Source organism: Strongylocentrotus purpuratus, unplaced genomic scaffold (genome assembly GCF_000002235.5).
Source record: "Strongylocentrotus purpuratus isolate Spur 01 unplaced genomic scaffold, Spur_5.0 spur5_scaffold_21, whole genome shotgun sequence".
NCBI classification, from domain to species: domain Eukaryota; kingdom Metazoa; phylum Echinodermata; class Echinoidea; order Camarodonta; family Strongylocentrotidae; genus Strongylocentrotus; species Strongylocentrotus purpuratus.
In genome coordinates this window covers 35899756-35915321 of record NW_022145607.1, presented here as the reverse complement: position 1 = coordinate 35915321, position 15566 = coordinate 35899756, and the positions used below count along the sequence as shown (strand labels likewise).

General features: G+C 36.6%; 1 long non-coding RNA gene across 1 annotated transcript; it reads right to left on the bottom strand.

Annotated features, from left to right (window-relative positions):
- Window positions 1–2871: 2871 nt before the first annotated feature.
- Window positions 2872–11020, bottom strand: LOC100891653. The gene is made up of 8 exons (XR_004065964.1): window positions 10854–11020; window positions 10021–10084; window positions 9499–9551; window positions 8440–8509; window positions 7836–7903; window positions 7122–7235; window positions 4836–4947; window positions 2872–3377 (listed from the first exon to the last, which is right to left on the bottom strand). It is a non-coding gene; the product is annotated as a ribonuclease DdI (long non-coding RNA).
- Window positions 11021–15566: the final 4546 nt, after the last annotated feature.

The window sequence follows — 15566 nt, the reverse complement described above, 5'->3', positions numbered from 1 at the left end:
TAACTTATTATAAAATCCTTTGAAGATTCATTGGAAGCAGGAGTTTTAGTCATTTAGACTCGTTCAATATTGTCATAGCTCGAGCAATTGTTTCTTGTATTACACTCATAGCCATCCAATATTATATTAATATTTTGGATACACCTGACTTTTTGTGCCATATCAAGTAATTTTGTTGTCATCGTCTCAAAAATTTGTTTTGATATTTATATATTTTCATTATTATAGGGTGCAAAGTTGCAAACTGTACACCTATAAAAGACGATATTGTTTTTTCAAACGTATGTAAATGATAAATGTAAAATTTGTACATGTATTTAATTGTAATAATACTGAAGTATAATTGTGTTTCCATTGTTATTGTCAGGAATTTGCAATATTGTACTTTAAATAAAAGGCTATCCAAAGTGTTGCAATTATACTAGCTTATTTAGGAAGAAAATTTACTGATATGATATTGATGGTAGTTTAAAAGTAAATAACTTGAGTTTAAAAGTAAATAACTGCCTTGGATACTTTTAAGAATAAACTTTTGAATACTATTACAATTCATGGCTTGTGTTTTGTTTTGTTTTGTTATGCTTGCAGATTGTCAGAGAGTATAAAAGCAGAGCCATAATGCATTTTTTTTTAAATTTCACTTGATTACACTAAAACCATGAACTTAAAGGTAAAGACCAGTTTTGGAAACGCCTCCTTCTAAAAAAATAAAATGGAATCTCTTATTACCAGTCATGTGAAAGAATATGCTTTGACTAATACGTGATGACACAAATTTTGCTGAGAAACTGCCTACTAATTGATATATTTGGTAAATTATTATATATACTTGGACCTGATAGATATAACGCATGTGTCGCGCACATGTCGCGTAGACCCATGTACATCTCTCTGTGTGCAGTGCTTGTAACTTTACCAAGACTGGGCCAAATTACTTATCATTTTGATGATTCCAGAATCTTGCAGTACACACCAATACTTAATATACTAGATGATCAACCTTTTCTGATCGATTCCACACCGTTTCTTTCCCAATGCAATGGCATGACCAGAACTAGTCTTTACCTTTAAGATTTTGACCTTGCAAAATGAATGTATTTCCTAGACTAGCCTGCTAAAGATAAACATGTATAGCCTCTATTTACATGGTAATGGAATGAAACCTCGATTGCCCAAAGTCTCCTTCCTTTAGACTGAATTGGAATTTAAGATGGTTATTTCTTTTTGTCTGGTCCAAAATGTCATGTCTTGTCTGCTTATCTGGGGCGAGTTTAAAGCCCCTCGAAAATGTTGGGAGCCCCAAATATTTGATGGAAAAATGTCACAGAAACTGTGTCATAATGTGAAAGAGAATGTCATTTAAGACACAGACTTTTTTCCAAAAAAATGTGTTTGAAATCGAATATTGATGAAAGAATACAAAATTGAGGTTTTCTGAGACAACAGAAAACCCAAAATATGTATTCTTTTATCAACATTACTCTTCTAACCCATTTTGTTTTGGTGGGGGGGGGGGGGAATCTTGCAGATGTGTGTCTAAGTGACATTCTCTTTCACATTATGATAAAATTTAGAACTTTGCCGGTAATTTTTTGGCGAATTTGGGGCTCCCAACATTTTAGAGGGGCTTTAAACATCTCTAATCTCTTTCCCATTCTCTAAATCCGATGCTCCTTTACATCTATACCTTTATCTCTCTTTCTCTTATGTCTCCCTTTTGCTCTCTCCCTCTCTCTCTCTCTCTCTCTCTCTCTCTCTCTCTCTTGTACCCCTTCTCTGCCCCTCTCTCTCTCTCTCTCCTACCCCCTATCTCTCTCTCTCTCTCTCTCTCTCTCTCTCTCTTTCTCTCTCGCCTACCCCTTCTCTCTCTCTCTCTGTCTCTCTCTCGTACCACCTTCTCTTTCTCTCTCTCTCTCTCTCTCTGTCCATCTCTCTTACCACCTTCTCTCCCTCTCTCTCTCTCCTACCCCTGTTCTCTCTCTCTCTCTCTCTCTGTCCATCTCTCTTACCACCTTCTCTCCCTCTCTCTCTCTCTCTCTCTCTCTGTCCATCTCTCTTACCACCTTCTCTCTCCCCCTCTCTCTCTCTGTCCATCTCTCTTACCACCTTCTCTCCCTCTCTCTCTCTCTCTCTCTCTCTGTCCATCTCTCTTACCACCTTCTCTCTCCCCCTCTCTCTCTCTCTGTCCATCTCTCTTCTCACCTTCTCTCCCCCCCTCTCTCTCTCTCTCTGTACTTTTCTCTCCTCTTCTCTCCTCTTCTCTCCTCTTCTTTCACTACCCATGTTTACTCCAATGATATTGCATTGTTATTATGAAACAGACAACCGTTTGATTTCCTCTAAGATTTTATTATAATTATGTATAATTTGAAAATTAATAAGATACTGATAACTTCTTAAGGACTGTTTTTAGTGTTATTCATTTTTGGGGCATTTACAAAGCACTCAAAAGTTTGTTGAATGAGTTTTTTATTTATCTATTTATTCACTGGGCTTGTTAACAAAGGGGTCGTGAAATAAAAACGGAATTAAACTATCAGATCAAAACAAAGAATACATATACGCAGAACAAAACTATTGGGCCTGACAGGGCATAAACATTTATGTATAGTAGGTGACGATTGAGGTTAAGTTTTGAGCTTATATATCTTGATTTTTACTTCAACTTCAAATCTAATGTAAGCATGAGTCAACCACTCTAATATGATTTGAATATTTACCATCAATTACCCAAATCTGTCCCTGTACACACCCTGCCTGTACATCACCTATATATACTGTATACACAAATCAACTTATCAAGTAATACATCTCTAATCCTATATTACATTGATGTGTAACATTGCCATTTTGTTTTTTCTTTTTCTTAATTATATTTAATCTGAATTATAAAAACCTCCAAGGGGAGACTGAAGAAAAAATTGGTCTTGAAGTGGATTTTATGTATAAATTGTGTTATACTTTTTCAAGGAGACAGAAAACAGAGTCTCAATTTCATACGCTAAACTAAATTACACTATTAGATATGTTAAAGTTGATTTAACTGATGGCGACTGTATTATATAGTCACCCTACATCTACTCCTCATCGATGTTTTGGTTAAGATTCTGCCACAGCTCGACGTGGTCATCCTCCTCCTCATCCATCATCTTATCCCTCGCATCCATCTCGGCGATGTCGACTAAGAAATGGACTGCGAGGTCCCCCGACGTGGTCAAAATCTGGTGGTTGACTTTGATCTCGGTAGGCGAGTAAATGATTTCCTTCTTGGGGTTGCACCTGCCCCCTCCTACCAAGGCATCCCCGCAGGTGATAGGTCGAAGGTTGAGGTCAAAGCACATGCGCACTTCTAACAAGAACTGGATACCTTTTACTTCCTGTTGCCACGGTAACCAGTAAATAAACCATGCGCATTAGTATTTATTGAGGTTATGTTATTTGCCCTGTATAATTAAAATTTTGCATTCAACTTCTTCGTCTGAACTTTTGAAGTTGAGATCAATCAAACACAGAGCTCCTCTCTCATTTGCTCCGTAACAAAATAATCCGATATTTTTTATATTCCCTCACAAAGATTTTCATCGTATACATACACCCTAAATATGATTATGGCGATATTTGTTTGAATCAGGCGCGTACGCAGGGGGTGGGGGGGGGGTGAACCCCCCCCCCCTTTAACTTTTTTATGTGTGTGTTTTGGAGGAACCCCCCCCCCTTGTTTGTTTTTGTAATTAAAAAAATAATAATAAAAAATAAATAAAACAATTGTGGTAATGGTGACCCCCAAAAGCTGACCTTACCCCCCCCCCCCCAAACGAATCTAAACATTGATCGGCCAAATCTTCAAATTTAAGGACACACAAAAAATAAAATATGTCCTCTTACCCCCCCCCCCCCGCTTTTTCAGCGGCTGGGAAGTTTTCGGCGTGATTTTTACATTTAACCCCCCCCCCCCCCCCCTCGAAAAAAATCCTGCGTACGCACCTGGTTTGAATACAACCCGTGTATGGACAGTTCTATTTTGTCATCAAGAACGAAAAAAGGTGTTGGCAATTTTTCTTTGATTGATCGCAACTTGAAAAATTAATTACTTTCTTATCTTTAATCAACTTTGTTCAGACTTTAACTGAACTATTCCTCTAATTTTCTGCTTCTGATAAACCCAACTTAATAAGGTGGACTTCCCCTCATATTTAAAAAGATACCACAAAGTAAATGAGTGGATAAGGTTTTCAAAATACTTTTTATGATAGGAGTTGATAATAATTCATGATTATTAATTATTATGTATTGAATAGGCCGCTAACTTAGATCTACTTAATAAAATTTGGAGTGGACTTTAAAAGATTATTATTATCATTATTATTATTATAGTTATTGTCATTCCGAAACTCAACTAATATATTTTGGTAATTGAAGAGAAGCAATGAATACAGATTTGCGCTCTTCAAGGTAAATCTCAACAACAAAAAAGGAAAAGAGAGTAATTGGACATTTTGGTAATGAAGATATGAATGAATGAATATATGAATGAATGAATAAATAAATGAATAAACAACTAAATACATGAAAACATAAAGTAAGGAACGAAGAAATGGATGGATGAATGAATGAACGAATAAATGACAAATAAATGAATGAATAAATGAATAAATGAATAATAAGTGAATAAATAACTAACTAAATAAACAAATGAAGGAAGGAATAAATGAACTGCTGAACGAATGAAAGAATGGATGGATGGATGGATGGATGAATAAATGAATGAGTTGACTATAGGTTACTTGATGACTCTTTTACTTTAAGCATACCAAGTGGATACCCGGGCAACTTACATAACAGTAGACCGCCGGAAAGACGCCAAGCCCTTTATACAGTGCTGTATTGACTTGAGCCAATGTATACCTGTCATGGATGGAGGGCACAACTCCGTCGTGTTGTAGGATTCTAAACATAGAAAAATGGAATAAATCTCAATCATCAATAAATTGATATTTGTTGATCATGTTAGTTTATTTCTTTAAAGGGCAAGTCTCCAAAAAAAAAACGTACTTTCAATAGAAGCAGATAAATCAGACAAACCAATTAAGTTTGAGCAAAATCAGATAACTAATAAGAAAGTTATTAATTTTTGAAGAAGTATCTAGAACTATGAGAATCGCAACACAAATTGCACATATTATGGTTATCAGTTTGTGACGTCATGTCCTCACTATTTATCAATTGCTTTATATAGTTAAATCCCATTAAAGGGGAAGTCCACCCTGAAATTAAGTTAGTTTTAATAGGAGTAGAAAAATGAGAGAAACAAGTCAGTGAAAGTTTGAGCAAATTCCGATTAAAAATAAGGAAGTTAGGAATTTTGAAGTTGTGATCAATCAAACATAAATTGGCAAATCTATGACGTATCATGCGAGCTCAACTTCTATTTGCTCAGTACTAAAAAAATCTAAAATTTTCATTTTCCCTCAAGAAAAATTTCAACCATACATGCACCCTAAATATAATAATTGCAAATATGTTTCTATACTCCCCCTGCAAGGAACAAATATATATTCCGTCATCAATAACGAAGAAAACATGATTTTATGGAATATTATGCACAAAGCAAATGAAGGAGAGGTCGTATAATAAGTCACAGAGTTGCCAATTTGTATTTGATTGATCACAACTTCAATAATTCATAACTTTCTTATTTTCATTCAGAATTTGCTCAAACTTTCACTCACCTGATTTTCTTATTCTGCCTCTATCGAAACAAACTTATTTGGGGGGTGGACTTTCCCTTTAAAGGTAAAGACCAGTAATGGTCATGCGATTGCATTGTGAAAGAAACGTTGTGGAATCGATCAGAAAAGGTTGATCATCTAGCATCTAGCATCTGCAAGGTTCTGGAATCATCAAAATGATAAGAAATTTGGCCCATTCTTCGTAAAGTTACAAGCACTATACACAGAAAGATGTATATGGGACTACCCTATCTCTCTCACCAGACCATGAGAGAGATAAATTTACCAAATATATGAATTAGTAGGCAGTTTCCCGGCAAATTTTTTATCATCATGTATTAGTCAAAACATATTCTTTCACATGATTGGTAATGAGAGCTTCCATTTCATTTTTTGAAATTGGGGCGTTGCCAATACTGGTCTTTACCTTTAATTTCCCTTTTTATCCCCCAAAACTTGATTTCCCCATGCCTTTGCCCAGGTTATATGATTTGTATCATATTGCGTGCATGACATTTCACATCTTTTATGAACTATGAAGAATTGATACTATTTTCTGAATATTGTATATTCATAATTATTGATTTATATATATACATGTATATATAGTTTATCAAAATTCACAATTTTCATGATTTAACTGAAAAAACAACAACTCTATATTGAGGCATCCACACACAAACATATAACTATCAATCTAACTTGGATGCTGTTGTGAAGAAATAAAATTCTAGGGAGAAAATAGGAAATTTATATTATCAATATAAAGAAAATAATTAGTGGATAGTGAGGACATGACGTCACAGACTCATGAGTGAGTTACCAATTTTTCTTGTGATTTTCACAGTTTTTCATGTCATTGAAAATTCATAACTTTCTTATTAAATATCCGATTTTGCTCAAACTTTTTTGATTGGTTTGTCTGATTTTTCTGCTTCCGCTGAAATTAAGTTATTTTTGGAGTGGACCTTTAATGATCGTATGAAACTTTGTTTTTTCAAAGGCATTTTTTTCTAAGGTTAGATTTCTTCTCACGATTGCTTGCTTTGTAAGCTCGCAATTCATTCACCTGTTTATTATCAGCCAACCTTTATCATGAAACCAACCCTCCTATTTTGTTTGTCTTTTTTTTCTCTTTCTCTCCCTCTCTCTCTCTCTCTCCCTCCCTCCCTCATTCTCTTCACGCTCTCGATCTCTCCCCTATCTCTCTCTCTCTCTCTCTCTATCTCTCTCTCTTTCTCTCTCCCTCTCTTCCTCTCTCTCTCTCTCTCTCATATTCTCTCTTTCTCATTCTCTCTCTCCCCTTCCCCCACTCTCTCTCTTCATTTATCTACCTACGCAAAAAGAAAAACGTCATTAACGGTACGTATAGCATTTCGGCGGTAAACCTACGTTTTGATGTCGTACTGGCCATAGAGACGAGTCGCATCTTTGAAGTACTCCTGTTGGGGCCTAAAAACTGACGGATCGAAGGGGCACATTCCGTGTTTCTCAAATTCGTGTTTCCTGGCGAAGAAATTTACGTACTGACGAGTTAGCTCCGGTCATCATTCGGTACACAAACGAACGAAAAGAGACAATACAAGACAGTGCAAGTATGATGATCTTTGGTACATCCGAACAGTCTTTGGAAATATGATAACTGCACCCCAAGGTTCTAAACTCATTAAGATCATTTTCTAAACTTATCCAAAAAGGAGAGACAACTGCACTCTCGACGAAAAAATGTTCAATTAAATCGTAGATGTCTGCATGGGCTACACAAATTATTATCTTGGCCCGTAATTATCGTTATTATTATTACTAGATGTATGCGCACAATACGAATTTCCCACAATCGCATCAGGAGTCACAATGTTTACATACATGACGCATTGCAAAATAATGATCACTGTTAGTACACAGTAGGGCAAGTCCACTCCAATAATAACTTTCTTTCAATAGAAGCAGAAAAATCAGACAAACCAATCAAAAAAAGTTTGAGCAAAATCGGATAACTACTAAGAAAGTTGTGAATTTTTGAAAAAGTATGTAAAATTGAAAGTAAGTTATTTTTGGAGTGGACTTGGACTTTGTAGCACTCGATAGTTTTGCTTTCATACACACCAGAACTTGTCATTAGGTCCGCCCCTCAGATTGGGCCATTTTTGGTTCATCTCATCACGCAAGGTACCCTGAAAATGTGGGGAAATCAAATCATGATTTATTTTGCCTCTTGTTTTTGAAAGTTGTTTTAATACATGTTTATTGACATTTTACAAATAACTTATCAATCTGAAAATATGTCAGTGGTGATGCTACCAAGAAATTATGAGTTAGAATGTCTATGATGGAAAAGTTTATCACGAAATGCAAAGGCGAAATATTATGTTTCTTGTGCACTGATGTGCGTCAAGCGTTCTCTCTCTCTCTCAACATTATTTTAAAAGTTATATTCGTTTAACATTCATGCTAATTACTCTCAAGCTTTATCTTATATTCTTGTAGATTCAAACTGAATTTAGGGGGTGCTGCTGAGAGTTACCTGTACGAAATGTCACTGAGAACGATTAAATACATTTTAAGATTTGGCCAATCAAATCATCATGGCATTTCTTTAGACATCCCGTAAAAGCGGGATAAATAATTCGAAAGTGACTTTAAGAGCATTTTAATGATTAAATTTATTATAGTAACAAGTGTGAGAGCTCTCGAACAAGACGGTGCTTACTCTAATGAGTGTAGAGTCGTACTCCCCTGGGCAGTATGTCGGAGTGTGTTTCACACCACTCGCAAAAGGCCTGCAACGAAGTGAGAAGGGGATTAACAAAATATATAAATCTGGCAGAAATAAAGCATTTGAGTTAAAAGAAACTTTTGGACAAGTACTTAAGAATATAGGAAACACACCATGCCACAGCTAAACTTTACAGGTTATGCTTCCATAATTTACAACACGATGCTAATCTTCATCTCCCTATTCATTGTGCATTATTTGTTTATTCGTTTGTCCCCTTATCTGTATTTTTGCTATAAGAAGCGAGACATAAAATTAAAATTGCCTTCAAGATCCCCACAAGTGATGATGTCATACATTCAAAAGGTAAAGTACATTATGATAGAAGTTCTATAGTCCATAATCCCAGATTCATTACAGAAGATTCATTTTCCATCACTCTGGAACACGTAAATGCCATGCTTACCCGTAGGGACTCATTTTGTTTCTAAACTTTGCGAGCGAGCGAAGCGAGCGACCACAAACACAATAGATGTGATATAACGTGTGCGGGAACCTCGCTGCCCAATACACGAATACAAAAATCATATATTGGGCCACCTCGATTCATCAATATGAGGATATTCGGGTCTCTCGTTGTCAACAGCCACCCTGTTTTCAAATGTTACGGGAGAGCGAAGCGAACGAGCGTGGTTAAAACGTAAGTTCGATATATGAGATACAATCGGGCACCTTGCTGCCCGAATGTGATGATATTCGGGTACCTCGCTATTCAAGAGATATTCTGGTACCTCGTTCCCTAACTAAAATAGGCACTTGACACGTCACTGCCTGAAATCAGAACGTTTCTGTGTGTTGCGAGAGAGTAAAGCGAACGAGAAAATATAGAAACTTAATCCTTTTTAAAATGTTACCAAAATGACATCTATTGAATAATGGATTTAAAAAAAAAAATCAATTTGTCATAAATTTCTTTCACGGCATCCCTAGAAATCTTCTGCGGTACCCCGTTTGAAAACGATGCTGCTTTATAATACAGGTATTTCCACTTACCAGAGCCCGTGTATTGTCCAAATCCTATAGTCCGAACTTGGCTTCACGCACATCTTCCATAGTTATATCACAAAAAAAAGAGAAAAGAATGAGAGAGTACGTGAGTTAGATGTATCACTATAATAGTTTGTTTGAAAGGATGGAGGGGGGGGGGGGGGTATACAAAGGATATGTTCAATAGTATTTATACTACTCTCCCTTAGTGCCTTGCGATCACACTATTACCCCCAGCCCGTCTACTAAAATACTATAGGCAATGGCGGTCTGCGACCAGTCAGCGACGAGCCTACGACCAGACGGTGACGAGTGCGACAGGTATTTTGATGGTCGCAGATAAAAAAAACCTTGTTTGTAAATTGGGATATCATTATTATCATGATAACCATCATCATGACCATTATTATTATCATCATAACCATCATTATTATTATCATCACAATCATCATCATCATCGTCATTATCATCATCATCGTCATTATCATCATCATCGTCATTATTATCATCATGACGTTCCTTTTTTACCTTGTGGCAAAATGAAGGGGGCCATGTTATCACTAAAGCCAACTTGTCAAATTTACCATCCTCCCTGCATTGTCAGAGAGAGAGAGAGAGAGAGAGAAAGAGAGAGAGAGAGAGAGAAAGGGAGGAGGGAGGGATGAAGAGAAAGAGAGTAAAATTGACAAAGACAGCCAGACAGATAGAGGGGAAGGAGGGAGGGAGGAAAAGGTGGAGAGAAAGAGGGAGGGAGAGAGTGACAGACAGATAGAGGGGAGGGAGAGAGATAGATAGAGACCGAGAGACATAGATATACACAGAGAAAGACAAAGAGACAGCGAAAAAGCGAGAGAGAGGGAGAAATTAAGTTGAGAGGATGCGGTGTTGGGATCCACCAAACACGCACGATGAGGGCGGAAAGAGGAGAGCAGAGATACAGGAATACAAAGAGAAACGGAAAAGGAGGGAGAGGGGAGACCATGAAAGACAGAAATAGACAGAGAGGAGAATTAAAGACAGCGATAGAAAGGAAGAAAACGAGGATAATATATCATCGATGTGGCCTTATTTCATTTCTTCTTCTTTTCTGTTCAATCTTTATTAAAGTTCAAATTTTACTTGTGTTATTTCCCTTTGTAGTCATTGTATAACAAAATAAAATGTACTATTATTATCGTACCTTGCAACTCCGCTATGTTGCTTTAAAATCTCTCTCTCTCTCTCTCTCTCTCTCTTTCTCTTTATTTCACTCTTTCATGGGTATCTATTAGAGTCGGGCTAGTTAAACATGAACAAAGTGAATCATTCTGATTAATATAAGTCCTGAACCGAATCAAATTTGGAAGAAAAATATCACTTACCCGACTTGATTGAGGGATTCACGAAGTACACTACCTTCAGCGGTGTACACGTATAGCAGAACAACAAGAAACAGAGTGATCGAAAAGCGCGCCATTTTAACGGGAGAAATCAAACTAAGTTTACTATCGATATTGATATCTGAATGGAAGATGTCGTCTGCTTTGGTTTCCGGCTTCAAAATAGTAACAAGGGCAATTTATAATGACTGTTATTAAATATGGTTGAAGACTTAGATTTATATTTTTGTTTCTAAACAGGATGTGAAATTACCCGTACTTTTCAAATCAAATTCATCATTTGCAGACATGTAGGATATCATTTCAATACCTTTTGTAGATGTTTTACTTGCAACAGGACGTAAAAAGAAAATTCATTAATCAGTGCTACGTGATAATTCTCACAATTCGACCTTCTCGTGACAAACAAAAAAATGAAATCCGTTAAATTCTTGAAATCAATCACTCAATATTGTTTTAACGACATACAGCCTGCAAACTCATTTTTTGGTACGTTTATATTTTTATCCGTAGTATTGAAAATATTCAGTTACATATAAAGTCGGAAAAACTTATCTTACCTCTCATCCTGAAACAATTGTGACAGTATGATCTATTCTTGATAGATAAAGTTTGTGACTTCTAATAACCTTATAGATCAATCTTTTGCCTATTTAGAGAGATAAATAAAGCTCAGGGAAAAAATTATCTATCAGGAATAAACCATATTGTCGCAACCATTTTCATGAAAAGGCGAAGAACAAACTTATTCCAAATTTACGGGGAATTGTGCAAAAAACCAAGTAGGGATTAAGGACAAGGAAAATTCATGTCCATTTATCGATTCTTTATTTTCTCTTCCATTCTCTCTCACTCTTTCATCACTCTCTCTCTTCTTTCTCTCTGTCTTTCTTTCTCTTACCCATCTTTCCCTCTTCTCCACTCTCTTCCTTTCTCTGTCTCTGTTTACTACACTCAAACCGCCAAAATAATATCGACTAAGGCAGTGAGGGTAGGTCGCATAAGCAGTCATAGCAGGTTTAAGAAGATAGTCGCGTGTCTGAATTTAAAGGTTTTAAAAGATAATTCAAAACCCCGGGGGAGGGGAGGGGGGGGGGGTACTCACATATTAAGACATACCGGGATGTGCTGCTCTAATGGGTCGCTTTTTCACACAAAAAATCCCTAAACAGGGGTCGCATTAAAAAAAAATATATCACTAAACATGGGTCCGTTTTTCCAACATTTTCAAAAAAAAGTTTTCGGGTGTAATTTACATAGCAAACACCCAAATATTGCGAAGATGGGTCTATATTTCGAGAAAAATCCCTAAAAACGGGTACCATTTTCTGCCAAAATGACCATTAAAAACGGGTAGGGGGTTTGAGGCTTGAGCGGCACACCCCATCCAAACCAAAAAGGAGTACCTCCCCTCCCCGGGTTCAAAACTATATGGGGGTAATTTTTTTAGTGTGAAAAGTGAGGGAAATTTATGGTTTCCTTGGCTCTCTTTTAAATCGTTGACATACAACACGAACGGGTTGTGAATCTGAATCTGTTCTTTTTTCCTGGTCCTGGTCATGATCCTTAAAGTGGGATATATCATTAGTAAGAACATAAGCGTTCGAGAGAAAGTGTGTAGTGTATTTAGTGCATATCAGTTGAGTTCCATCAATTACAGCCTCTTGCATGGAGGGACTATGCTTATATTGCATGTATTGTCCTTTTGGATTGTTTCCCAGAGTCTAGTTTTAAAGGTTTCTACTGAATTGTAGGCAACAATAATTGGGGGAAAGTAGATTCCAGGACCGAATGGTTCTGGAAAGAAGGTGAGCCTATATAGGCATCCGTGTCGCATCGTTTGTTTGTTTAATTTCCGAAAATCATCATAAAAACAATAACACAATAATTATAACAAAATCAAAGACATATATAACAATAAAAGAATGATAAAACGGTTGGTTAGTTCATTTCAGAGCAATTAACATAATGGCTCTGTTCTTCCAAGTTTGATAATAAGAGACTATGGTGTCCCTTCGAGTATCTTCCGGGGTTGCATAATGTATTCAGGGAGGCGTTTCACAAAATTTGTCATCAGTGACAAATAACAGTTTTTGTTATAAGCTACTGAAATTCTTGCTCCTGATTGGTTATCATCAGATTTGTCACTGATTTTTTTCATTTGTCATTGATTTGATTTGATTTATTGATTTATAGGCTTTTTGAAACGCCCCCAGGTCTCTGGGTATGGCGACTTGATCTCTAAAGCAGGGCTCCCACTTAGCCGAGTTGGAACCTCGAGTTGTGGCGAGCTGGCGCGATCATATGGCAAGCCGTTTTATTATTAATTGATATCAAGAAATCTATTCTTGATATCGAGAAATAATTTTACGTTGTAAAGCAATGGTAACTCTTGATATCAAGAATTTGATTTCGTGATATCAGGAATTCGATTTCGTGATTTCAAGAATTGAATTCTTGATATCAAGAAATATGTATTAATGATAAAACTGCTTGCCATAAGATCACGCCAGCTCGCCACAACTCGAGGTTCCAACTCGGTTAAGTGGGAGCCCTGCTTAATGGATTTGAAGAAGAGTGATTGTCATTTTAGTTCACCCCTCAGTTGCGATACACGAACGTCTGTTTCATATTATTTTTCCGGTGACAAATCTTGCCCCTCTGTTCTGAGCTCCCTCCCTGATGTGTATAAAGCCCGCCCCCCCCACACTCAGTGTTATTTAGGGTACGCGTATGCTTGTTCCCTCTTTTTGAAAACACCCCCTATCTGAGGACTGCCAACATTTCGGAAACCCCCTTTCGCGGGCTTTTCGCGGGCTTTTCCTGCCTTGGAGACCCCCTAAATCAAAAAAAATCTCACAGGAGTCCAAAGAGATGAGAAAAAAAAGAACCCCCCCCCCTTTTTTTTTTAAAAGAAATCTCCGGGTGAAAAGTCAAATACACCATTTTTTTTACAATTCTCGGGCCGGACTTTGTCGCACGAAAAGTACCCCTTTACCGGACATTTTGGTAACACGCATGCGGTCATTCCGACCCCGGAGTAGGGGAAGGGGGGGGGGGGGGGCTGGGGTATAAAGGTTGATAAGACTAGAAATAAAACATATACTTCTGTAATTCAATTCTCTTTATTAAAAACCCCATTAAAAAAATCCTATATCGAATATTTAAATATAAAATATTCACATAATTGAATTAGATTTTGAGATACATGTATTATCAATAAAGAATAGGTACTGTAAAAGAAAATGGAATAACAAAATTTTACTATGAGATAACCTTATCATAGTAATCCAATGAACGAAACATTTAGACGGTCCCTAGATAGTCAACAATCAGACATTAATACAATACACGAATTAGGTTCAGTATTATATACAAGGTAAAATATATGTTCATCAAATGATATTTAAATGCAAAGAACTACACTGTCGCTCATAAAGTTGGAATATTTTAGTTTTACCCCAATTTATGGAATTATTTTAAAAATAATTTTAAAATAATAGATCTAGATAATAGTATGCATTCTCAGATTTTATTGAATAATGATTTGGAATGTGTGTTTTGCGTGAATGCTAAAGCATGTGTATGCTACCATGCTTATCAGGTAGGGGACTTACGCCCTCAAGTCATAAATGACAGTAATGAGGATTAATGCCCCACAAAAGGGCACTAATATAGCACATCGACACGGTTTTGATCCTGGGGCCTCACAGTTACGAGGCCATTGCTTTGTCACTGAACCATGACTGTACGCAGCGGGGGCTAGGGTAGGGGGCAGCTTCCATAAATATAAAAAAACACAGAAAATGCAATAAATTTTCAATAATTTATTGCATTTTACCCGGGTCCCCAACATAAAAAAAATCCTCTGGACGGCCATGCATTATGGCTCAAGGCATAGGCACACAGAAGATTTTTTTTATGTTGGGTACCGGGGTAAAATGCAATAAATTATTGAAAATTTATTGCATTTTCTGTGTTTTTTTAAATTTATGGAAACTGCCCCCTACCCTAGCCCCCGCTGCGTACAGTCATGGTTCAGTGACAAAGCAATGGCCTCGTAACTGTGAGGCCCCAGGATCAAAACCGTGTCGATATGCTATATTAGTGCCCTTTTGTGGGGCATTAATCCTCATTACTGTCATTTATGACTTAAGGGCATAGGTCCCCTAGTTGATAAGCATAGTGGCATACACATGCTTTAGCAGTCACGCAAAACACACATTGGCAAATTGTTATTCAATAAAATCTGAGAATGTATACTATTATCTAGATCTATTATTTTTAATATTTTTTTTAATAATTCCATAAATTCGGGTAAAAAAAAACATATTCCACCTTTATGAGCGACAGTGTATATTGTTTACTTTGCAAATTAAACCTGTCGAATTTTAGTAAACGGGGGGGGGGGGGGGCAGATAAATGTCTCTTTCCTGTAACATATTAATAATTTGTTTTAAAGGGAAAGAAAGCATAACGATGTAAAACCAATGTAAAATACACGTTACGTGATCGAATTGGTGATAAACCATTCTTGAACATAACACGACCATTTGAATAAGTTATCTTGAGAACAAAATAATATCCAATTTGTTTCAGTGTATTCATGGATAGTCCTGAGAGTTTGAACATAATAAAATGACTGGTTGGAGACAATTTTTACAAATTGTATGCACTGTAGATAATCGATACTGT